Here is a 25,697-nt window from a genome sequence, read left to right as displayed (position 1 = left end):
GAAAAGAGCCTGGTTCCATCCTCTTTGCACCTTTGCACCTTTGCTCTTCAGGTGTTTGTAGACATTGATGAGAGCCCTGAGCCCCCTCTTCTCCAGGGTAAACAGTCCCAGCTCTCAGCCTTTCCTCATAGGAGAGATGCTCCAGTGTTTTCATTGTCTTCATGGCCCTTTGCTGGACTCTCTCCAGTAGCTCCAGTAGCTCTTGTACTGCGAGGCCCAGAACTGGACACAGTATAGATGTGCAGCCTCACCACTGCTGAGTGGAGGGGAAATTTTGCATCAAACTTCCTTTTTTCCTTAGATGTCCAGTTAGTCTGTGATGGTTGTTCAATAGCTTGCCTGTTAGACCCATTTAACATGAAAGGTTTTTGATTGCTGCTTTGTGTCTGGGACAACTATTTGGAAGTGTTTATTACTCTCTGATGTTCTAACTCATCAACTTATAGCCATGTTTTGGGCAGGGGTCAACATCCACTGTGGATGTGCCAGCACTTATGCAGGTGACTGCTAATACAGAACTGATTCAATCTGTTTGGTTAGGAAGTTTCAATGTTATTTCATTATTAAAACCATTTGGTCCGTAGAAAGGTGACAGCTAGTCATAGCACTTCTGAAAAGGTCCTTTTCCAATTATTTTGATTCATAAATTGGTTGATTTTAAAATTTCACTATGGACTGCTGTTTTATTGCTCCAGCCCAGAGAGCGTTGTTGCATTATTTTAATATTTTCTCAATAGTTTTCCTAGGCTGTATCTTTAAGACAACAGGAAACAAAGCTTTCCCCTGATTGATGCAACTGGCAGGGCCACTTTCAGTTTTCACTTCAGTAAGGTATATGAGGACAAACTTCAACCAATCTAGGCAATAATGTGATTTCCAAGTGATCTTGCACTCTGGTGCATTGCTTAAAATCCCTTTCAGCAATGATATTAATGTCTCAGGGGTGCCATCTCATTGCAGAAGTGCTGGTAGAAGAATAATGCTACTTGGTATTTTGTTCTCTCTTTGTTCCTTGCGGCTCCTGTTAGTTTGTGGAAATTAATAGGCTAGAATGGAAAGTGTTGCTCTTTATTTTTGCTGTTCAGAGAAACTCATGTCCTTTCTTTCCCAAATCATTTTGAAGAAAGAGGAAAGGAAGAAAAAATCTCCATACTTTGGTGGGCTGGCTGGTTTCAAATACCAGCCACTGTTGCCCTTTCATTGGTGTTCAGCAGTCTTTGTGAGATTGTTTTGGAAGCCTCTCCAGCACATGAATTTGCAATCTGCTGATACATATGCCACAGAGTTGAAAGTGTTTTTCATTTGTGAGGAACCTCTCAGAGCATCGTTAGGTTTCCTGCACTGTATCAGGCCTCTGCCAGCGCTACCCCTACATTATTTCATCAGTCTTTGGTAGCTGAGGTGAGTCATTGCTGCTGCTCTATAACAAACTCATTCTGCAGATTAACTTGCTGTATCTATAACATAAAACATTTTACTACTTTCATAATTACAGCATCAAACAATTATTGTATAAAAGCTTGCTATTACATCGAAACCAGATTCAAATGTACATAAAAGGTTATACTACTACTTATATACTCACATTTCAGTGTCAATAAAATGTTCCCTTAAATGAAGCATTTCCAAATCATACCAAGGGCATGGTCTCCTTGGAGTCCGGAGATAAAGATGTGCTTATAAAAAAAAAAATAAATCACAGTGTGTTTAAGAGTTCTAGAACTTCTAAAAGTTGGTTTCTTTTAAGATGAAGAGAAGATGATGTAAAGAATTTTATTTTTCAAAGTTGATATTTTGAAAACACCTTCCTCGGCTTCACTTCTCTTTATTACAAATGGAGAGCATCTTTGTATTCTTTTACAGAGTATTAAAAAAAATGTTGGGGTGGAGACCATACCCACTGCAGTCTGAAATCTGCACAAGAAAAGGTCTCTCTTTTTGTCTCTCTTTCTCTATTTTTAGAAGTCTTACATTCACTTTCTCTCCTGAATAAATTGTCCACAGATATCACTTAGCAATTATACCATATTAATAATACCTAATTAAAGGTTTTCATGAAGTGTTCTACCTATGCCTAAAATAACACTAGCTAATCCTTACAAACAATTATCAAATAAGTAAACAAAACAGGCATTTTAAAGTTTTGTTCCGGACCTGAGACACACGTGCAGAGACAATAGGTACAGATTTATAGCTTACAAGGGTGAGTGTCTTCCTTGATGCACGGGAATCTCCCACAATGAAAGAAAAGAGTTGTCGTAATTATCCTGAATATTTGTGTAATCTGTTTGTGTATAAAATATATCTGTGTATATATTACATGAATATTCAAGAGAATTACCTGTATAATTTGAATAATAAGGAAATAAGCAGGGAAAGCCTAAGCTTGTAAATTCTTACATTCTTCACATATGGTCACCCAGCTTATTCATCTGCAGCAGTGTTGCAAGCTCAAGGGATCTCACTTGTGAACAATAAAAATGTGCCTTAAAGTTTCCAAGGTACTTACTAGGTCTTTTTCTAAGTTGTTCATCAATAAATCCATTGAAGTGCAAGATGGCTACTTGAGCAAATGAGAAGGTAATAACTCAGTTTCACTGTGTTCCAAAGAAAGTGATTTTTTTTTTCAACAATTAGCGGTTTATAGCTGATTTGTTTCTCACTCCAGCATGCTTCTTCTCTCGAGTTTGGATAACTTTTGATACCCGATACTTCCGTAGCCTGCAGTGGATCCACACATGGGTAACTAGACAGTCGAACTACTCTGTGAAAAGAACTGAAAAACACCTTCTGTATTCCATATTAGCAGTGAGGGCATATATTTCCTGTGCCGACGTTACCACAAGTTATTGAGTGGAAGGAGAAAGCTTTAGTTCACAAGTTAAACATTACCGTTGCCTGTTTATGCTTGTCCCTCCTGCTACGTATTATCCCAACAATCCTCCTTTTGTAATTTTGCTATTGCTTGGGCCAAAGTCTAAAATAATGCCCAAATACAGAATCTACTTTGAAAACTAGACTGCAGTGTAAACAGTGAGCTTATAAATGTCAATTTTCACACTAAATCTGATAGTTGTACAACCCCATCTGATGATGAAATGCTTTCCCTTCCATTTATCTCCTGTATTTCCTACTTTAAAATTCCCCAAGTTTTGTGTTAGTTCAAAGACTAGTAAGCACTTGGGTAATGCATTAGATTAGAGTAAAAGGAAAACATTAAACTGATGCATGCTGTCCCGTTCTTAGATGTACTGGTTTTATTTGAGTTATTACATATCCTGTAGTCTTCATACTTCAAAGGATACTTTAGACAAGTGGCCCTCTGAAATTGCATCTATATTCTCCTGAACCATTGGGGGCATAGGATCAGGCATACACACAGGATATATGTATATATACACAGGACTGAATGAATCATAGGCTCATGCAAAAGCTTTCATATAATGACTGTTTGGAGGAATTTAGGCTTGGCAATTTGGAGGAATACTAATTTAAGAACGCTGAGAATTAAGAACTGACTGTGCATATGCATATGAGAAAAATTCCTAATAATCCAGATGGATTTTCCTAATATATGACCCAAGTAATAGTAAGTCTATAGTTAAGATAAATTTGGCCAGACTCTTCTTTACACAAAGACACAGCATGCTATTCAGATGACTTAGAGTAGCGCACTCATTTTTAGGCACCTTTGACAACGAAGCACTTTGAGAGATCTCAGGAATGCCACTGTGAAAGATGTGTGCACTCATCCCCAGCACTGCAGTTCCTTATTTCTGGTCCCATCTCCTGAGAGCAGAGTCCTCAGTCCTGAGATGAAGCCCATGGAAACTTTATATGGTACCTGGGGAGAAAAGAGCATTTCAGGATTGGATGTGAAGTGGCTAGCATGTTGAACAAGACAGCTCTTCACGTAGCTCAGTGTGAAGTCTTGTCGAACTAGCCAGAAGGGATGCTCAGTGTCCTAAATAGATGTGACCTAAATTTTAGACTTTTGCAAGATTTAGATGCATATGGTGGGGACCTTCCTCTACTCAGGCTCTGATAAGATTAACTTCTCTTAAGCACATATTATGACACCCTTTCTTCCTTTTTTTAAAAAAATATGTTTTATTTTAAGGTTTTGTTTTGAAACAAAGTCAACACCCTGTTGTGGTTTTAGTCCTGTTCTGAATCCTGGGGTATTCACAAGAGGCATCTTCTTGCCCTGCCTGAGAGAAATGGCCTCTCACCTCCAAGTAGGGTGCTTGAAGCTATGGGGTCATTCTCTGGGCCTCTTGCAAGCATTGCATCTGTTTGCTTGGTAGCACGCTTCCTCCCACTGACCTAGTGTAGGTGAGAGTAAGGGCTTGTAATGCTAGAAAGTCTTCTTCTATAGTCCTATGGTACTGGAAAGTCCTTATTCCAAAAAGAGCCTTTGAAAATATTTTGGTGAATATACTGCTGTTTATATACTTTGGTGAGTTTATCAACAAAACTGAAGTGGTCCAAGCAAATCGTTAGTTTTAGGAAACATGGACTAGATTTTCAGTGATATTCTCAGCAAGAAGAATGTAAACTGCGATGTATGGTACTTATGATCTATGTTGTATATATCATATAAGGTCGTGTAAAGTAGCCATTGCACCAGGCAGCAGTATGCTTCAAAGGCAGCTGAGTTCTAAGATGATAAAAATTTTCTGCTAGCCTTTGCTTAGCTTCAGGAGCAAGTAAGTATAACCAAAGAGTCCACTGTTTTTCTGCTTGCTGGCCCTGCACAAGGCGAGGAGCGGACAGAGAGGTTGATGCCAGGAGGGTGATCAGTCTCAACCCCTCCGCACTGAGGGATGGGGAGCACCTGGAAATAAATCCAATTTAGATAAACTAATTCCATCAATCCAAACCAATACAATACAGTCCAATCCAAATGAATCCAGTGTGTTGTTCGAAAACAGCAATTAATGATATAAACAATGATAAACACAAGTAATATTTATACTTTTTAATGGGGAATTACTAGCTTCACATATATTTCTCATCATCCTGTCTCCAAGCTTGTCTCCAAAGATAGGGGAACACAGGTGGAGGAGAAGATTTTTAAGACCTTGGGGGTTCGCTCCCCTCCCATCGTAGCCATGGGTAGCACGGTTAGTCAATGCTGTTTTTGTCATCTCAGTGGAGTTTGGGATAAAATTCAGAGAAAGCCAAATTGCCACTTCATCCTGTAATGGTGAAATCTGTTTCCCATATAAGCCAGCCTGTCTGTTCTCTGTGAACCAGCGTACAGTGAAGCAGTGGGGAAATAAGCATTAAGCAAGAATGTAGACCACACTGTACAGACGAAAACTAGTGGGATGCAAGGATGAATTCTCCAACATCATATAGACTGACTTGGTATGTGCAAATAGTATTTGTTAGACTGAGAGAAGATGAGCTGTAATTCAGTGTTCAGTGCTGACAGGCAAGTCAAACTAACATTTCATTTCTAAAGGCTATGGAAAAAATGATTTTACTGGCTTCTGAGTAGGAATTGTTTAGATTTGATTTGATTTTGCTAAAATAAAAATGCTCCATTTCTACTGTAAATCAAACCAAAGAGCTTAGCTCAGTTTTAAATGCCAGTGTATCTAACAAAATTGTTTATGGCTGTTTCTATGCTGCTGTATGCAGCCTCAGGATGAGATGAAGGCGAATGCCGCTACACATCCACAGTGCTTGCCTGCAGGAGCACCCCCTGAAAGTAGCCCTGATGCAGCCCTGTATTTTGGGAGGAGGGAACTGAGATATCCCTGTTATTAAAAGGTCACCATGTTCCTCAGGGTGCTTTTATCTTAGGAGTGAGTGGTTCCAGGTCTTCAGCTGTTGTATAGGTCTTCGGGGTGGTGTGGCTGAGAAGGCGGCTCAGTTTTCTTTCTTGCAGGGGTTTCTGGTGATGTCTGGGCATCATCCAGGCTCCGTGGGATTACAGGTTTGTAAGACAGCTCTTTTCTTAATGCAGCCTGGTCTACAAAGAATGCACATAAAGAATTAAAAGAACTCTAGGCAGGAGGTAGGTATACAAATCCAAAGCAAGTCCTAACAGATGAAGTAACAAGTTTCTGTTGGTAAGGCTCCACCTGCTTCTACATGTAGGAGTGGCTATATTTACAGTGAGAATTCATGGAAATATTTTACGGAGCACAAATCTTGCCACTACCAAGTCAGATTTCTCTGTTCATCTTTTATGAAAGAAAGGACATCTAAAGATTATGAAAGAAAAAAGAAAATATTTCCTAAAGTGGATCCAGGGCTAAGGGCTTAGTGCATCAGTCCCCAAAGAGAATGAAATTCCTCCCCATTGTTTTCTGGAAAGTGCTTGAATTCAAGAAAAAAAAAGAAAAAAAAGAAAAAAAAAAGTGGTAGCAAAATATACCCATCTCCATAGCCTGCAGTAGGTTGCTTTGGTGCACTGCCCTTGGTGGGACACATTGTTAGGTACCTCTGATTTCTCTGGATATGGTATAGGAAGCCTAAACACTGAGTAGAATAGAAAAGAATATTGAGTTTTGGATGCTGTTGACTCGAGATGTCTGGGCATCCAGTTGGAATAGAGGTACTGCATTGCTTAGCATAATGGAAGAAAGCCAAAACCTTAATTCCTTGAATACTGTACAAATAATGGCATCTGAGGACTTGTCCGTGTCCTTTCGGGTCCAGGTTATTAGCTTTTTCTTCCTGTCTCCTTACTTTTTAGCTCCTTTCACAGACAGTTGGAGAAATAGCTGCCAATATGTCAGTATCCTAGCCCTCGCATCTGCCACCAGCTCCCAGGGAACTCCCTCAGGGCCACCTCAGTGATGCTTCAGCTGGGGATAATCAAATTTTGCCATGAAATTCAGCTTCTGTTGTTTCATCAATTAGTGAACCAAGGACAGGGTGTGAGTATATAATGCAATGAGCCTGAACTGTGGCAGATTAGTAAGTTTCTGTTTGTCAGTTGAGTTGCCATGTTGTTCAAAGTGTCCCTTGGATATCCCTAGAGCTTTGACATGTATTGATTTAACAGCACTGTTGTCCAGACATGATCCCTGCTCATGTGTGGGTCAGCTCTTGGGGTACACACAATAGGTCTGATGACTTTCAAATACATCAGATTCAATATATAGTTTTTTCCATGTGTGTTTCTGTTTGCAAATTTCTCATCAAAAATGAAACAATCTTCCCCAAAAGTGCACCTTCATGCTTTATCTATGCATCTATCTATCTATCTATGTATCTATCTATCTATCTATTTTTATGCCAATATAAAACTCGTCTGACTGCACAGGTGATTTTATTGATTTGACCTAGGAGGTTCTGGGTATTAGTTAGCATCATTATTTTAACTCATTTTTGTTAGTGACATAACATTTCCTTTTACCATTGTTGTATCACGTTTCTTGAGCTGAGTAGAGGAGGGTTCAATATAGTAATATTCACTGGACTTCTATTACCTGTGCTTCACTGCTGATTATCCTAAACAAGCTCAGCTCTTTCTTTAATTTAATCTTTTCAAAAGATAATGTCCAACATGCTTTGTGAATGAATGATTAGATCATACAGTTCCAGAGTTTTGCAGTTTTCCTGTACCTTGCATGTAAAGAGCAAAAAGATTGCTGTAAACCTTTGCAGTATACTATAGCAAAACTGAATACATCAGAAGGGTTTTTCTGTAGTATGATTGTTGCCATGCAGTATGTGTCCCTGTGCTTGCTTGTTTCATGCTACATTGCTGTGCTTAATTGAATTAAAAGCTGCTTGGGACCATGTTTTTGGTTTTGCTCTGTGTGCACACAATATGAATTTAAAACGGTTTCCTTTTTTTTTTTTCCTTCTTCTCTTTTTTTTTTTTTTTTGGGGGGGGGGGTGGGCTGGGGTCTTCTACATTTTTTTATTGCATTTCCCCATTCCTATTCATTCCTTATCTTAGGATTTCTCATCCTCTGAAGCACCAGAGTAGCTACCACGAGTTCACCTACTGCTGCTACGTGGGAATGCCTGCAGCAGGCACGAGACTCACACATTATGGGGACATCTCAGGTACTGCTTTAAGCTCCTAGGGCAAAAGCCTTTATTTCTGGCAAAGACAGTGGGCTGAGAATACCGTATGAGTTTTGGGCCTCGGCATGCTGGTGGGAACAGCAAGGAATACTGACTGCCTCTGGGGTGGTGAGACCAAGAAGAGGTCATTGCTCCTGGGCAATGCTTACCACTCCCTTCGTGGTGACATTCCCCAAATTGCCCCAAACCCTCCTTCCTTGGCTCTCTGCCGCATAGAAGCCCACCAAGCACTTTGTTAAAACCTCCCAGCTGAGACGGATTGCAGCTGAGATCGGTTTGACAGGGCTAGCTTCGGGGGGGCTTCTGGTGGGGCTGTCTGTGGGAGCTGTAGGCCCTGCTGATGGATCAAAGCGGTTGGTGACCACTGGGCACCGACGGTGGCAACCAGAACCGCCCCGGGTGTGCCCTGAGGTGGTGCCAGCCGTGGGTTACTTGTGACACGTGGGGAGGACCAGTGGTAGCTTGACAGAAGTGGCTGGTCATGGCCCAAAGGGACTGGCTCGTGTCTGCTGACGGGCCTTGGCTGCCGGCAGCAGGCCCAGCGCAGTACAGCGCTTTCCAGAAAGCTCGTTGGCTGCTTCAGTGCAGTGAAGTTTTTATGGCTAACACTTCAGCATTGCAACAGCTAACAAACAGACCAATTCTGTTAAAAGTGGAGGCAATTAACATTCATGGGAAGAGATGCCTTGAAGTTGTCAGCTTCCAGGCTAAGAATATTACAGCAATGCCCTCTAGTGTTGCTTTCGATAAAGTGTGGCTGCTTCCCAGGCAAGATCCCATTGTACAGGAGACGGCTTTATCCTCCTCTGCTTGCCCTAGACACAGAACACATAAGAAAAAGATCAGATTCAGGGTACTTGACCTTCTCCTAGCAATATGAGAGTATGTGTTAGTTACCTATATTACTTTTAATTGACCGAATAATGTTACGGAATGCCCATAAATTTCTGGTGCAAGGTTTTCTTTCCCCTGAACTTAAAGCTCAAGAAATAAAAACTCTTAAGCCTTAAGTACATTCTAGATGCTCATGTGCTGCTGGGATTTGATTTAGCTTTATTACACTGAAAAAATCAATATGTTACTGTAATTCTGAAAATGCTTGAACTAAGTGTAGGCTTTTTTTTTTCTTTTTTTTTCTTTTTTTTTCCTTTTTTTTTTTTTTGTTAATAATTAATTAAGCCATGGTCGTGTAAGTAGAAGAGTAGGACCTGAAATTGAATTTTGGGTTATGGTAGCTGGTGGTAGGGTGGATTATAAACCATATGAACTATAAATAACGTCAAGTATGCCACAATATACACCTATTAGATTTTATACAGCTGTGTAGGTTCCATTTTCTCTGTGTGGTCATATCTAGTTGGTTAATATTTCTATAGTCTCCATGTACTATCAAAAGTATATCTAAAAATATGGATGAAAGCTTCATCTGAAAACTCTGATCACAGAACAGTTGTTATGCGACATTTACAAAGCCTGTTTAAGCCGTCTGTTTTCTAGGCTTTGACTTCAGTTTCTAATTACACAGTAAAAATATGATGGTGAGAAATGAATAATGAAAGTGAAGAGGTGATGGATACAGTACAAAACACAGTTTAAGTTACTTGTCTCACATTCTTTAAGAATATATTTCAGCATGAGAAGTGTTTCGTGAGGAATTAAAGTGGCAATGCAGGAATTTCATGGAGAGAACCTTGAGTATGCAAAAGGAAATTAATCCAAGCCCATCTTTTCCAGATACATGCCTCAGATTGTTTAAATCTTAGTATTTTCTTTATAGTATAGGTTCAGTAACTGTAACATACTGAAGGCTATTAGTTTTAACAGCTCTGTTTGTGGTCAGCTTTGCAAAGTAAACTCTTGGCCATTAGTATGGGCGAGCTGCTTGAGATGTAAATCTGTGTCATTATGAGGAGGAAGATATATGTTATCATATAAAAAGTAACCCAGTAAGAAATACATTGTGAATGAATCATAAAGATTGTGACCTTTTCCAAGCCTAGCAATTTAAAAATATTGGGTTGAATATAGGGTAGTTATAATCTTGAAAGCTATCTTCTTTATTCCATTGCCTTCTTTTTTTTATATTTCTTTTATAGCCACTCTTGCTGACCTAGATGAAAATCTGAATATTTTCGGTGTTTTTTTCCTTACATGCTTTCCTACATAACAACCAAATGTTACAGGTTCTCTGGAGAAGACCAGTTACAAACATATGATGACCTCTAAAATCATGTTTTCAATACACTATGCATATATGGCACCAGTGTACAGCAGCCTTTTAACTGTATTTTATTCAGTTTTATTTTTCAGCTTGTAATTATTTTCAGCGTGAAATTCTTTATAACTGCAACTCTAGCAACTTATTTAACAAAACATCTAGCATCTGCTGTATTTGCATGTGGTTATCCTGATGGAGCCACTATGCCCAGCACCCACTGCTAATCACAACAATGACAAGCAAAACAAGAAACCTATGTCTTTGTAAAGGCTCAGCGTCTGGTCTGTGCTCCCTGATGGTGTAAGCTAAGTTTAAATAACTCATAGGTCTCCCACTCTCCCCTTGCTCGTAAACCATTTTGTACCAAAACCAGTGATTCTGAAGCTGTGTCACTCTAGGTGACTGCATATAATGACAGAGCAAGCTTTGGGGAATCTCCCCTTAAATGTTACTGCCTTTGCTAGTCTATTCCTAAGGAAAAGAAAGGACAATTTCTCCTATCTGAAATCTTTTTGTTCTCCTTTGGTTAAAGGATGTGGAGGAAGAGAGGTATAAATTACTATGGGAATAATTTCAGTCTCAGAATTAACAACAAAATAGTGCTGAAAACCAGAAATATGTTGTAACATAGTGCTTCCTTAGAAAGAAGGGCACCAATAAAACTGGGGACAGGAAAAGTGTATTATATTTGCTTTTGGTGAGCGTGGTACCGAGACTTCATATTGCAATCAAATGAATTTACTTTGTAAGAGTAATTTTTTGTTGCAGGGGAAGTGTATGCACATAAAAGATTAATGGGATTTCTATTTAAATATATAAATTAAAACTGTGTGCAAAGTGCTGTTTGCACATCAATAATTGCCTTGTGCCCAACTGCCAGCCGGGCTAAACAGCTCAACAAACACCGGAAAGGGACTTGATGGCTTTCTTTATCTCTGCTTTTACTCGTTGGCTACAGCATGTAGTTTTTGCTTTAAAAACGTGTTTTTGCTGCAGGGTAACTCACTGACACAAGCCATCCTGAGATAAAGTCACTGTAGGAAAGCCCTGTGGGCTTTTCTCAGAGGGTAAAACATCACGAGGATCGGATGATAGCTCTGCCTGTGGTTGACCTGGCCTAGTTTACCTCATGATGCCCCTAAAGAGCTTTTTCTTCAGTGTAGCTTTATGGCTTATTTTTCAGTTACGTCCCAAGGTCAAATGATACCTTTTCTTACTGGGGAAGTAAAAGTTTACAGAAACTGTTCTACAAGAGCTGATGACACCATTGCCATTGAAAGTGGAGCATTAATATGTGTCTCATTTTGGTTAGGCTGCTGAACTGTGACAGTCTAAAATTCAGGCAGAAGCAGCTGATTTCCAGGACTATGGACATGGATGTTACTTATCCCCATGGTCGATACAAAGCACTTTTTTCCCTCAGGTGTGCGTGCTGCAAGCTTAAGCTACAGATTTGTTTGTGTACTTCTTTTGTATTCAAATCTGGCCACACATAAATTCACCACTTATCCAAATTGTAGAGAAAACTAAGCCCATTAGTCACCAGTTCCTTTTAAAAATAAATAGTAATCAAGCTTGGAGTTACTCACACAAGACTTCAGGTCACACAGCGCTGGTAAATAGTGAGCAGCCATTTCAATTTTACCTAAGAAAGCTGTTTGCCTGATCTTGTAGAAGTGGAGAACACCAAAGAGGAAAGAAGATGAAGAAAATGTGAAAGAGCTTCTGAAAAACCATTGGTTATGTAGTTAAATATAAAGAAATGCTTTAGATTGGGAAAGAAGCAGCTGAGAAAGGTCTAAAAGTTGCAAGAAGAAAGTGAACAAGGAAAACATCTCTTTCTACCCACGTGGGGACAAGGGGTCATCAGCTAAAACTTGCAGGTGGCAGGTTCACGATATGTGAAAGGAGGCGGGTCTGTGTACAGCACATAGGTGTGAAGCTCCTTGCTGCGGGATCCTTCAGGTGCCAAAATTTTCAGAGCTTTCTAATCAGACTGATTTGGGTAAGGGACATACGTGAAGGTCTATTAAACACAAAGGGCTCAATTCAGTTGCCAGCACCTGTGTCTTTTGTTGTCTTCTGAGATACTCGAGGGTGTCCGTGGCATCTCGTGGGGCTGGCGCTGGATCTGTGGTGGAGCTTCGTGCTTCTGCAGAGGGAGCTGGAGGCCAGGTGCGCTATTGTTGGGCACCTCAAATGGCTCGTGATGCCTGTGGGATACCAACCAAGACCCTCTAGTCTGTTTCAGACGAGACCATGCGGTGGCAAACCTGCTGTCAATGACCACCTGTAGTGGTGGAGCACCGCTGGACAGGGTGCAGCACATTGCTGGTGAGCCCACTGAGGGTCACCTTGTGCCGGGAGCCTGGGGGACACAGGCAGCCCCTGGCAAAGGGAGAGCCACGTCCCCGGCTTCGAGTAGCTCCGATGAGATTTGGCAGGTCAGCTCAGCTGGCAAGTTGTTCTCTGGAAAGGTGATACGGTTGTTTCACTGGGGCACAGATAGCAAGTAAAGGACAATGTAAATAGCCCTAAAATGAAGCAAGTGCTGTCTTGTGACACGTACGGAAGAAAAGCTATTGAGTTTTGTGTCAGAGTGGTGAAATGAGGAGAAACGTAGAAGCCATAGGTTTTCATTTCCTAAGTATCTGTTGGGTTGCCAGGAGATGTCAAATCTCTGAAACGTTTTTAATAAGATTAGCTAGTTTTGTTGACTTGGGTCAGCTGTTTCTATTTTTCATTACAATTTCAATACTATTAAAGGCCTTTAATTGGGCAGCGTCAATGGTAAATTTTAAGTGGCTCTGTAGGTGTGTAATTCACCCTGTGCCAGATTCCTTGACTTCACAGAAGCCAGCATCCCTTCCTCACAGCCAGTGGAGCTCAGATGCAGAGAACCAGACCCTAATTTGCTTCCTAGTTCTCAATATGTGGTATCTTGGCTTACACAAGTATTTCTGGAGCTATTTTAGGGTTTTGCTGTTTTCCTTGCTATTCTCTTGTCTTTACCATTCAGCTGTTAAGTGTGGAGGAGAGAGGTGATAGCTTCTAAGTGATCACTCTGCATCAATTCCAACGCTGCTGCCCTGAAAAGATAAAATTTATGTATTGAAAGCACATAAACACAAAACACCACTTCAGCTTGCATTGTTGTTACTTGTTTTTGCGGGTAGCGTGCTGTTTCTGGTGGTTAAATCAGAACTTACCTTCAGAAAGCAAGCAAACACATCTGTCGCTAATGGCTGGCTATAGCCAATCTTACTCCTGAGTCCCACATCCTCTCTCACTGCTATTACTTTGTATTTACTGTGGATTTCATGAAGTGCTTTCTGAGCACTGCACACGCTATGAGCCCCCTTTGAAAGTCACAAGATTTGACTGTTGCAACATTTTGTGAAATAAAGCTCTGCACAGGCTCTAACTAGTGCACACTGATACTAATATTATTTTAATGGAGTTGAAATAGATTGAAATGAGCAACTCCAGATATATGGGAGGTTTGCTGACTTTGTTGAGTCTGCCCAGTGCTTTATAAACCAGTGCACGGTTTGGATCATATATACAATGACCTTGCTTTGCAATCTGAGTCGTACTCCCAAGTTTTGATAAACTGTCTTGTTATAAGACAGCTTTGACAACTAACTCATCCCATACACCATGATGAACTAGTATCCTATAAACTTGTTTATTCTAAACAAACTTGATACGGTCCTAAACAAACACTGAAGACAAAAAGTTTATGAAAGAGTGCAGTTTTCAACTTAAAGTTTATTTCTGAACATTTGAATTTGGTAACCATTAAGGAAAGTGACTTGATGAATTTATTGTAAATGGTCAGGCTGCACCATGTGTGCAAATAATGTAATCTAACAAATATCGTGGTTCCTGGTTGTTTACCTGCCAGAATTCGATGGTATATTTGCAGAGCTAGAGGTTAGCTTTGCCCAGTTAAGTTCTAGATAGGAAGCCTAGAGCTTTATGCAGGATAATTTAGATATCCCAGTTAATTACAGGTGCTAGACTGTGTAAGTGTGCATATATGTATAAATGTACATATGAGCATGCTGAGGCACCTGTCACAGAATTTACTACTGCTTCCCATGTATTTCTCCATGAACTGTCTTTCCCAGCTATTATCTAGTCAACGAATGTAGTATTTGATGTGGATTGCATGGTATTTTCTTAAGCTGCAAATAAGGAAATTAGTTCTGAGTGGTATTTACCACTGTGGATCAGCAGAAATAACCTAGAGTATTTGTAAATATATTTCTTAGTCCTTTTTTTCTGACTTAAGCATGCTATATATGCTGGAAAATTTGTAAAGTACAGTTTGATTGCTATCTATAAATGGTGCCACTTATTTTATAGAACACTGCATTGTACCATACTAGAAACACTGGCTAGTTTTTGTGTAGATGAAAGCAAAGCAGATGTTAAGACTAGGTTATTTCAAGAGAGTCCTGATGAAGTGAAGCAAGGAGTGTACAAATCCTAACAATTGACTGAGCAAAAACTCTCATGAAGATTGTAAAAAAGAACAACAACAACCAAACAAAACAAAACAACACAAACATGCTAAACAAAATAATAAATAATAATTAAAAAAATAAATCCTACTGAGTAAGTGCAATGGGAATCAGAAGGTCTGGGCTCCCTTCAGTCGTTTGCTGGATGGGCACTCAGTCTTGTGCTGCTTGAGGAGGTCTCTGAGGGGAAGGGAGAACTACTGCTATATCATTTGGGTTCCTGGGGCTGCTGGGTTTGATTTCTGCACTGTCCACTTCCTTCCCATGTTTGTACTGTGAGCAGCCATCCCCACACAACTGCACTCCAGCTGTGCTCTTCGAACACAGTTCCTTTCCATCAAAGCCCAAATTGCTTTGTACATCAAGGAGATGTGATAGAAACGGAGAGGTAATTTTGCAGCATCTAAGGGCTCCTGCCTAAATCCTAGAATTTGTAAAATACTCATTCATTTGCCTGTGGGCTTCATTCTGAGAAGCTGCTTTCCCATTAGTAGTCTGCACAAGAAAGCATACCAGAGACCAGACCCCTTTTCCAGCAGTAAAACAGCTGCAGCATTGCTGGCTAGATGGAGTGATGTTTGGTTCTCTCTTCTGTCTGAAGGGACACAGGCTCCAGGCTTCCTGTAGGCAGTAGGGCTGACTTCCCTAGTTCCTCATCTTGGAGGAAGTCCTTTGGAGTTTCGTCTTTAGCATGAATAATTAAGTCTTACTGGGGAAAGAGAGAAAAAAGAGATGCTGAGGCTTGTTGTTGAGGATCCTTGTCTGGGCAAGGGAATGGTCTCTGCGAATGCTTACTACTCTGTACTCACTTGAATAGCTCTACTCACTAGAGGAGGAATTCATTTGCAGCACCCCCATCCTGCATATTTGTCCTGCTCAGGTCCAAAAAAAAGAAAAAAAAAGGCACTAATTAAAGAAAAAAAAATCATGCATGATATAACAACTGTAATAGGGATCATGGACATGAAACTCCACCTTGCTGACAGAAGATGCTGGTTGTTTGAATCTGGTCAGCTGTGGCACAAATTTTAATCCTGTTTTTTTCACCTTGTGTTGGAGTTTGAAGCATTCCAGCTCTATTTTGTGGGAAAGAGCTGCTGTGGGCACCCACGTATGGAAGAAAATTCCAGCTGGGGAGGTCCAGCAGCCTGGAATTGAGTGCTTGAGAGAATTAGGATTCACCTCACATTGCTCCCTCAGTTATTTCCATGTGGCCTAGGCAATGCCCGCACTCAGTGCTATGGTCTTGTGATTCCTGTTTTATGCAGCTGTTTTCACGAGTTTTATAGAGAACCTGCACTCCTAGGTCCCTAAAGGAGCCTTGCGGGTTGCAGCAGGCTACGAGTGAAGCGTTGAATCTTGCAGCACTTGAGCCCATAAATGACTCTCTCATTTTGTTTCCTTATCTGTTGGTAAAACATACAGCACTAAGTGAGCAGTAAATACATAGTATCACAGTTATGCAAAATAGAGAGTTGCTATTTTGGGATATTATTCAAAATGTGTGCCCCGTCCATGTCCACTGAGGGACAGTAGAGGCAGAGAGGCAGCAAAGAGATTCCTGGTACAGGTCCCTGGAGGCACAAGTGTGGAGGGAGCATCTCTTGTCATCCACAGGAGCTGGCAGCAAGTGGCTGGGCTTGGCCATGCTGCCTTAGGGCATCTTGCAGGGGTTTCTGGGTTTGTGTCAGTCCTTCTCATCAGGTATGGATGCTGTGAATACTCCCTCATCTAGTAGACTTGAGGGATATATTGGTGGTTCTGTACTGACCATTACAATTAATGCTCTTCTGATGATTGCTTACCTCCCTACGCTTTATTCTGGACATTTTTTCCCCATAAAATACTATCACTGAGGACAACTTGAAAAACGTCTTATTCATTAGAAAGTAATGGTTATTGCTAAAGAAGCACGGTACACATAGCTGGCTTGATGCACTTCTCATTGTTGCCTGAAATTTCACATTTCTTCTGTATGCACGCCACTCAGCTGTTCTGTGTAGGGACTGCGTGATTCTGCTTTTTTTGTGATAGTCCTTTTAAAAAGAAAAGCTCTGGACACCCTGAGTGAATGCACCTTACCTTGTCCATGCTCTCAAAGCAAAATTTTGTCCAGGGTAGGACACACTTTCAAAATAATCTTTTGCCTTGCTTCAGTGAGGCTCACTTTCCCAGTACCTTGTAGCTTTCTTTTCTCTTCCTTCCATCTCCAACTTGCGTAAGAGATGTCAAGAGCATGATTTAATTGGAATAGGTCTGCTCAGAGTGAATGAGTGAAATAGGCTGGCCACCAACTTGCCAGTGAGAACACTCTTGAAATACAACATGATCACAGCTAGGATAGTCAAGAAAAAGCTCAAATTCAACTGTCTGAAATGCTTCATGCTAAAAAAAGAGGCTGTGTTTCTAAAAAAGTCTTCTTGGAAAGGGAAATGAACTGATTAAGGATCATCTTTTCCTTTGAAAATGGGTTAAGCATTATAAACCCTGTAAATTTTCCAGCAAGTTCTGATGTACCTTTGTGAGTTCTTCCAAAATTTGGCAAATAAAGATTATTTAAAGTGTGATATGTTATTTTTAGCTTTTACAAAAATAAGTTGCTTAAAACTTAGAATACCATAATAACAAAATAGTCTTTAACTTGTACAGGACCATTTTAATGGAATACAGAAACAAGAGTTATTTCCCTATTTTATTTCATAATGGAGATAAATTAAGAAACTAATTAAAGTGCAGCTAAATTGGCCACAGTTCAGAAGTTTTTGAGGAAAAAAAACTTTTTTCACTCCTTTAAAAAACTGACATAAAATATGGGAGGGTATTTTAAGCAAAAGTGTTCTGAGATAATGAATTGAATCAAATGGGTCTCTTAATTTGCTACTTTATTTTTATTATATTTCAAAATTCATATTCTGGTTCAAGCAGAGATGGCCTTTGCAATTTTATACTCTCTGAGAATATTGGAAAAACTGACTGTAAATTGGAATTTGCACAATGAACTGTCAGTGAAATTTAGCTTTGTTCAGAGATCTGGAATAAGAATTATGCTACATGTAAGTTGTATTAAGGCCTCTGTGAGAATCAGATTGTACAACTCTAAGATAATGCATAATTGATTTTATCTTGGAAATGTATATTATTCCTCTTCTTTGTATAAGATGAATGAGTCTGACAGACAAAATACCTCGTTTAAAAGACAAAAGACAAATCCTTGTCCTTCGATTTCCTTCCCGTCCTCATGGTAACATCTAAATTATTTCTCCTTATTTTCTTCTACTGTGACTCTAGTTTGGTTTCCTCATTTTCTTCCATTGAATTTATGCTTAGTAGTAGTTGCAGTAAAAGCTGTGTAACTAGCAGTACTTCTCAAGAAACCAATCTGGAATTGTGCATGTTCTGATGGAACTGTGTAGACAGGTAGCAATGACAGAGTGGCAAATTCCTGGTCTCTTTGGTTTATAATTTCGCCAGTTATGATTTTATGTAGAAGAAAATGGCAAAATGGTAATAAACGCACGCAACAACTTATATTGCTGTGGTATATGTATGGCTATACTGAAGAAAACTGGTAGCAATGTAAATTACAAGCTGTGGATGAATAATAAAACTTATTGAAAGTGCCCATGAATCTCAATAACCAACTAGCCAGTTAGAGCACTTTTCAAACGCATACTGAGAGCGAAGAGATCATTGGGTCATTTCAGTGCACGGTAAGAAAAAAAAGTAAGACACAAGTTGGGTCAGCTCTGTCTAGAGGTCAAGCAGATGGTTTAAGTGCCACAAAAGAGCCGCTGGCTTTAGGCTCTGGGTATGTGATGGCCATGGAAAGCTAGATGGGCTGTTGGTGATGCTGTGCAGCCTCTCCAAGGCTGGGCTGGCCGTGTGCACCCCAGCTGCTGAGGAGGGGTGCATAGGAACAACAGCAATGGGACCGATAACCCTGACTCTTCAGGGTGTCCCTTGTTTATCCCCAGCTCTGCCTGATTTCCTTCCCTTTCTGTTTCCGAAGTGGCCGAGCTCTCTCGTTGTCTCGGCACAATGCAGACAGCTCTCTGTGAAAGCTGTGAGCCTGCCTCAGATGATGGAAATCTTCCAGGCTCTTCCAGGTTGTCAGTTCTGGGTAATTTGCTCCCAAGAGTTATGGAGAAAGTAGCTGAGGCAACTTCTGAATCACCAGTGTGGATCCTGGGGAGCTAAGAAAATTTCAGAGAATTGGAGGAGTGCTAATGCAGTTCAAATGTCTAAAAAGGGTAGAAAACAGGACCTAGAAACTGACCCCTTGTATGAATTCAGATTCCAGTAAAATGCTGGAATGGTTACCTTGGAAAGGATGGTTAGAAAATACAAATCATATCAGTCAATATGGTTTGATGGAAAGGGAATCTTGTCAAGTAAATGTGTTATCTTTCTTTGACAGGATTATAGATTGGTTGATGGAAGCAACTGTGTGGATACAGAGACAATTTCATTTCTCCAAGGTATTTGGCTTGGTATCGCAGGGTACTTTGATTAAAACCTGGAGATGTGTAAGAGGGATAAACAACTGTCTCATTTGCAGGTTTGATCGTGTCTTTTCCTTGAGTGGATCTGCAGAGACCGGTTATTGAATGAAAGCTATTCCGTGTTTTCGGCAATGGTCTGTGTGAAAACATGGTTGGTAAAGTTTGAGGAAGGCACACAGATGTTGGGAAGTGATGTGAGTTCTTCTCTAAACAGTTTCTGTTCAAGGATTTGTTGTGATTAACCCAAGTGCCACGTAAGGAATCGAGGACAAGGAATGAAGGCTGTTAGCAGAGAAAGGGAAGGGCCGTCCTGGGAGGCAGTACGGGGGGGAGGCCGTGCGGTAGGTGTGGAGAGCTGCCTGGAGGTGAGCTGAGGTAAATGTTCCAGCTGCGGAGCTATTGCTTTCTTGAACGTATAAGGGAGGGCGATGAGGAAGAATCTGAGAAAAAATTTTGTCCCGAACTGGCAGGACTGCTGACAGAGTTCCGTGGTCTGCTGTTGGCCTTTCACAGCAGGTTTGCAGGTCCTCAAGAGATGTCCCAGCACTGGAGCTCGGTGAGGGCAGTGCCAGGAGCTCCAGCTGCTCAGACTGAAGGGGCCGTGGAGGGGACACCAGGTGACAATATGAGCACTCGAGCAGGATAAAGGTGTCTGACAGGAGCATGTTTTTCTGCCTTGCAGGCAAAGGCACAGCAAGAACCTGGGGCTGGAGATTAAGTTAAATTAACAGAGTTGTGGTTTGGGACTTGGGGATTTGCCCAGAGCTCTTCGTGTGGAGCTTGCAGTGTGGATATCAGCCTAGGTAGAAATGCAGAATGGAGCAGCTGAGAAAGCAGAGAGGAGCCACTACATTGACTGCTCTTCACTTCCAGCCTGTGACTTCTACGATTACAGTTTTCTTTCCAAATGAATGTATTAGTCTCTAACCGTGTCCGTCCAAGAGATGTGTCTTGCCCTACAGGTAAATTGTATGGCATTTCTCAGTGACACCGTTGCTATTCCAGCTCCTAACAGAGGGGAGTATTATAAAATAGAAGTGAGCTTGGCTACCTGTGTTAATAAGGTAACACAAAGTCCAATCCAAAGCCCACTGAAATCACTGCAAATTGATCGCTGCACAAGAGCCCAGCAAAATATAAAATGGATTATGCCAGTCTATTGAAAAAAGCAAAAATGAGATGTATGCAATTATATGCATTTGAGATACAGCTTATTAAAAAGCATATTGTAAATCTCTCCTAGCACTCTTTCAAATGTAAATATTCATATGTAAGCTTTTTTAAAAAAACAAACTTGATGGTGAAGACTTGCAGTGGAATTTAAAAAAGTTTTCATGTTTATGTGTATATGTAGGCTAAATATACACGCGTGTGAATATATTTATAATTGTAAGTATTATAATAAAAATCTGCGCCTTTTATCATATAATATAAAAGAAGCAAAACATGAAACTGACTGACAGGTGACTGTGGTATTTAAACTAGCAGGGATAAGTGATTTGTTTTCAAAATTCAGGAGCCATAAAAATCCAGCATTATGTATCGAGCGATTTAAAAAATATATCTATAGTTAGTCTAACTTTGATGAATTCCTTTCGATTTATTTTGAGCGGCAGAGTGCACTGCTGTGGATCCTGTGTAGTCAGCCTTTGCAGTCAATGGAGGGAACAGACTTTCCGAGATGGCTCATCTCTCTGCCATAGAAACCCATCTGGATCACTCTCTTAGGGTGCCTGCTTCTTTCTGTTGCCTATGGAGAGTATCCAGGGTGACAAACCAAGATTTAGCCATACTGCTTTCTGACAGCTGAACAGAGTCTGAATCCCAACCAAGCAGATATGAATCCCATCCGATGTTTCTACAACACCTATCCAGCTGTGGTTGGTTGGCTTTTTGCTGCTCGCAGCCTTTTTGGCAGCTCTTTGAGCCTGTCTGTTGCCTGCGTGGCAGGTTCTTGATCACCCATGGGCTCCCATCTCATCCCCAGCTCCACTGCTGCTAGGAGAGGAGCTCGCCCACTGCACACCTTGGCCTAGAGCCTTTGCAGTGTGACAGTGCTGGTTGTCTCCTCTTACGTTTTCCTTCAGGGCACGGTCACTTATTTTTAAACGATACGTTGCTTGTGCTTCAAGGGATCTAAACCCATCATGGACCGGTGAAGGAAGGTAATCATAGAATCATATAATATCCCGAGTTGGAAGGGATCCATAAGGATCATTGATCCTTAGGTAAGTGTGAAGGTAAGGGTGGAAGTATCCTGGCAGTTCTCAGCTGTAAAATGCACACTGCTGGTTCTGTGTGATGACTGCCTGTAATTTCTTTTTGTAGCACAAAGCACAGATCTGGTAAAGGCTAACAGGTTTTCGGTGAAGAACATTACTTAGGGAGGCTTCTGTGGTCGCTTTAGAGTCTGCAGAGCATGCAGTCACATGAGGCGTGGGGAGTAAAACAAGGAGGAGGTCATGGTGGATGCCAGGCAGCTTTTTGTGAGGTGTCATGCAGAGTGAAGTACAAGAATTCATGTTCATGCATAAAGTTGTGCCTTTTTTTTTTTTTTAAATTTTCATTTGATGTCCATGTTTTACAGTTTTTGAGAGAAGACATCAGCCAGATAGAGCTAATAATCACAAGGGCAGAGCATTTCCTGGAATAAAAGAGGTTCTTTATTGATGTTAGGTTAGATCATTGGTGGGAACGTCTCCTCTGCAGGATGACACCAGAGCTTGCTGCACCAGGCAGTGCTCTTGGGCTACTGCTTCTGTAGCAGTGGCATTCTCTGCTGTCCAAAGTTCCCCTTGTAACCTTCTAGTGCTGAGAAGATCTGGTCCTCCTGGACTCCCTGAGCTCTGTCCAAACCCTTGGAGGCCCTGACCTGGCCCTTGGCAGCACCTGAAGACTCTTGAGGATGCAAACGCCAAGGCTGATGTCTCTGCTGGAGAGCTGAGCTCTGTGGTGCAGTTCCTCTTGCCCTCCCGAGCCGTGCTGAGACTCTCGTCTCCCAACAGCTTGTGCACAATTTCTTCCTGTTCTCCCATGTCCATATTCTGGACTGCTGTTGCATTCATAAGGGACTGTGAAAGTTTAAGTTAGGGCTAAGCAGGATCCTGGCAAAGTTATTATTACATTAATCATACTTAGGCAAAATACAAGAGGGAAGAACATGCAAACCATCCCTCATATATCAATATCTCCTTTCCTTAAAACAAAACAAATGATTCAAGGGTGCAATAAAAACCATAAACAAGGCTACAAGCTTGCAAAATGTTCATGAAATAAAATAGAAATGTATGAGTTCACCTAGGCAGATCCACAAACTGTCATATTTAATGTCTGCTATTAGATCAGCATGTTAGTTTACAGGCACCTAGGGAGAAGTGAGCTAGGTGGGAACAATATGAAGCAGTACAATGTAAACACATATTCAACAGTTATGAGTAGTTAGAGCAAGTGGAATATGCAGGATGTGCTGTTCAAAGTCTATTTGCCAAGGCAGAATAATGAAGATTGATTTCACTCTAATTTTTGCATGTTTTGCATCAAAAATATGAATGGCTTGCTTCAGGAAAATAGATGCATAGAAGCGTTCTGGATGTTAAAAGCACCCTTGAAAATACACAGGGCTGTTCTGTCAGCGTGTTGGCAGTGCTTTGCATAGCAAGCTGCTCTTTGCTAGTGTTTACAGCAACTTCTGTCCACCTGATGTACGTGCTCTTTGTTTTTTTTCCCTGCATGACACATTGTTAGGCCTTTTAGTCACTGACTCCTCTGCCCCCCTCAAACATATTTATTTAAATATGGTTTCCTTTGTGTGCTTTCACGCCTTTCTATATAAATATTTCTGACTAAACCTCACACTTGCAGGTAATTAAGAGACGATGTCAACAGAGGTAGAAGGCTGTCACCAGAGGATGGTCTCCTGCAGCTAGAGTGCCATAGTTAATGTTCAGGCATTTTTTAAAAATATAAAGTGAAATAGACAGGCTGTGAATCCAAAATGTATCCTGTGACAGTACTCAGTTTCAGTGACCCTACTCCTGGTTCTCACTAAGGGATTCATTTTGCTGACACCCCTTCCCCTTCCTGTGCACACTGCGACAGCATTTTCAAAAAGCTGCATTGCGAGAGCAGCTCGTGAATGAGTTTGTGCGCTTCAGTCACCCCCAAGCCCCATGGAAATGTGAGCTGCTCTCCAGCCGGAGTAAGAAGTGGAATATCTTTCCTATCTGGCTGACAGCTGTGAAATACGTCCCTCTGTCTTTCCCATTTAGCCTGTAATTTCCCCTCAGATTTTAGCATCCGCTGCAGTTACGCAGCACCTCAGACATTCCAGCGATGGCTGATAGGTGACAGCCTCTATAGAAAGCCCTAATACAGAAGGATCGTTCAGCCTCATTCACTCAAATTTCTTGGTTTTGCTTGCTTTGATTTGACCTTTGTTTTCAAATAGTGCATTTTTTGTTGTTATTTGTTTGTTTCTTTTTATCCCTAGGGATATGGAAGCTTCCATACAGGATCAGACTAGAGATCCTGCTAATGTAATGTCCTGTCTATATCATGTTCTTCAAAAGAAAATTTTGCCATTTGGCAGACTTGTAATTAAATATGCCTTTGCAGGAAAAAAATCTAAAACTACTAACAACCCTATTTAATTTTAGATAAAGAGAATATAAATTTTAAATAAAAAGTTATAAATTTTAGATAAAGAAGTTATAAAATTGCATGTTTGTTAAATTTTTAATGAAGTAGCTACAAAAATGTGTAGTGCTTCTTTTCAAAATTTGTTTGTTTTCTATCTTCCCAAGTCAACAAATTAAGTTCTGCCACATCCACTATATTTCTTCTCTTTAAGGAGCTTCTGAAATTCAGGTCGTCCTTTTTCACCATTTTTGTTCTGAGGGACGTTAGCTGTTTGAGCAGCATCAGCACCTGTAGATGGTTTAAATTCTATGAATGCCATTTTGCTATAAGCGATGTTTCAGAAAAGAATCCATCTTCTTGTTAGGACACAAAGTTGGTACTGAGCACGCCCTAAATGTGCTTCCTTCTGCTGCCTGTTTAATATCAGATAAGATAAAAGATTAGCAAGAATCCAGCTGAGAACTACTGCACACTAACAAGCGATCTAATCAGAAAACCCACTGAGAAGCCAGGATTCGGCCCTGTTGCTTCCACCTGCCTTTGAATGACATTTTCTCTACTCCTTCAATTCTCTTTGTTTTTACTCATCGTCTTCCATGGATTCCACACTGTGCCGAGGTTTAGCTGTCTGCAGCCAGCTGACCACTTGTCTCCTGACTCATTTGTACTTGCTTCCCTCCTTCCCCCACGTATTTTCCTGTCTGGTGTGCAGCATCACTGCAGTCTTCTTTCAGTCAGTTTTCACTCTCGAATTTTGCTTGCTGAACCCTGCACATCCTTCCCTGTTCCCTGTGAACGCATTGCTTAAACGCTCTCCTCTTATTGGGTCTATTCCATATTCTCTCCTGTTCGCACTCGCTGCTGCAGCTGGTAGCATTATGCAATACAAATAAAATAACTGATTAACTGATTAGCTCTTTTCTCTCTTTGTGAAGCAGTTATATAAACTGATTCTATTTGTTGTCAATTTATGCATAAGCCTTTGCTGAGTAGTTGAGATACATATTTGCTAGTCTGTGGGTACTTCACAAACTGCTTACTTTGATTATTAGCTTTTCAGTGTGTGATTAGTCATCTAAATCACAGGGTATCAGTATTGCCAACTTTAAACATTACAAATCATGAGTCAGTCTCAAAAAATCATGGGATTGTTTAAAAATGATGTGGCTTTTTTTTTTTTCCTTTAAAAATACTTCTGCAGTTTGTTTTTCTACTTGGCTTGTGAGCCTTTGGGTTTCATTTGCTTCATGTTTTCAAGCTTTTCTTTGCAACTGTGGATTAGAAAACTTTTTAGTTAAGAAAGTTATGTTTATTTTGCAATCTCCTGGTTTAATGATCTGGATCTTCAAGAAAAATAATGGGAAAGTAAAATAAAATCATGAGTCAGCAATCTTACTGAATGAATGAAAATTTCAGCACAAGAAATAGGGAATACTAAAAAAGATGAATAGAGATAACATTTTTCCATATTTATTTAAATTCAAATAATTTAAAGCCTTCACATTAAAATGTGAGATGTGCTAGGCTTCAGTTTCATAATGTTGTCCCTACAGCCCCCTTGGGGAGGGGGAAAGACTGTAAAAAAAGTTAAAAAATAAAGGCTAGCTAACTCATATGGGCAATAAATCAAGCCACAGAAACCACACTATTAAAGAACTTGACATCAGCCTTTCATATGCATGAGGCACATATATATGTGCAAATATAATCTTTGTAGTGATGGGCTGCCATCCTTCAAAAGTTAATTCACTC

At 40.5% G+C, this 25,697-nt stretch overlaps 1 protein-coding gene and 1 long non-coding RNA gene across 3 annotated transcripts in view; both read left to right on the top strand.

Moving 5' to 3' along the window:
- LOC308193264 overlaps positions 1 to 24,781 on the top strand; it is a 31,081-nt gene extending 6,300 nt beyond the window's left edge. The window contains exons 2-4 of one of the 2 annotated variants that reach the window (XR_013949503.1): positions 7,928 to 8,037; positions 19,223 to 19,283; positions 19,364 to 24,781. This is a non-coding gene — a long non-coding RNA (uncharacterized lncRNA). Of the gene's footprint in view, positions 1 to 7,927; positions 8,038 to 19,222 lie in introns of both variants that reach the window. The other variant, XR_013949504.1, reaches the window with a different exon arrangement.
- DLGAP2 (DLG associated protein 2) overlaps positions 1 to 25,697 on the top strand; it is a 463,115-nt gene that overhangs the window by 29,944 nt on the left and 407,474 nt on the right. The gene's annotated exons all lie outside the window — the stretch shown is intronic.

Source organism: Anser brachyrhynchus, assembly GCF_964034855.1.
Source record: "Anser brachyrhynchus genome assembly, chromosome: 3".
Classification (NCBI taxonomy): Eukaryota; Metazoa; Chordata; class Aves; order Anseriformes; family Anatidae; genus Anser; species Anser brachyrhynchus.
Note: the sequence above shows the minus strand (reverse complement) of the source record. Positions and strands in the feature narration are given on the sequence as shown.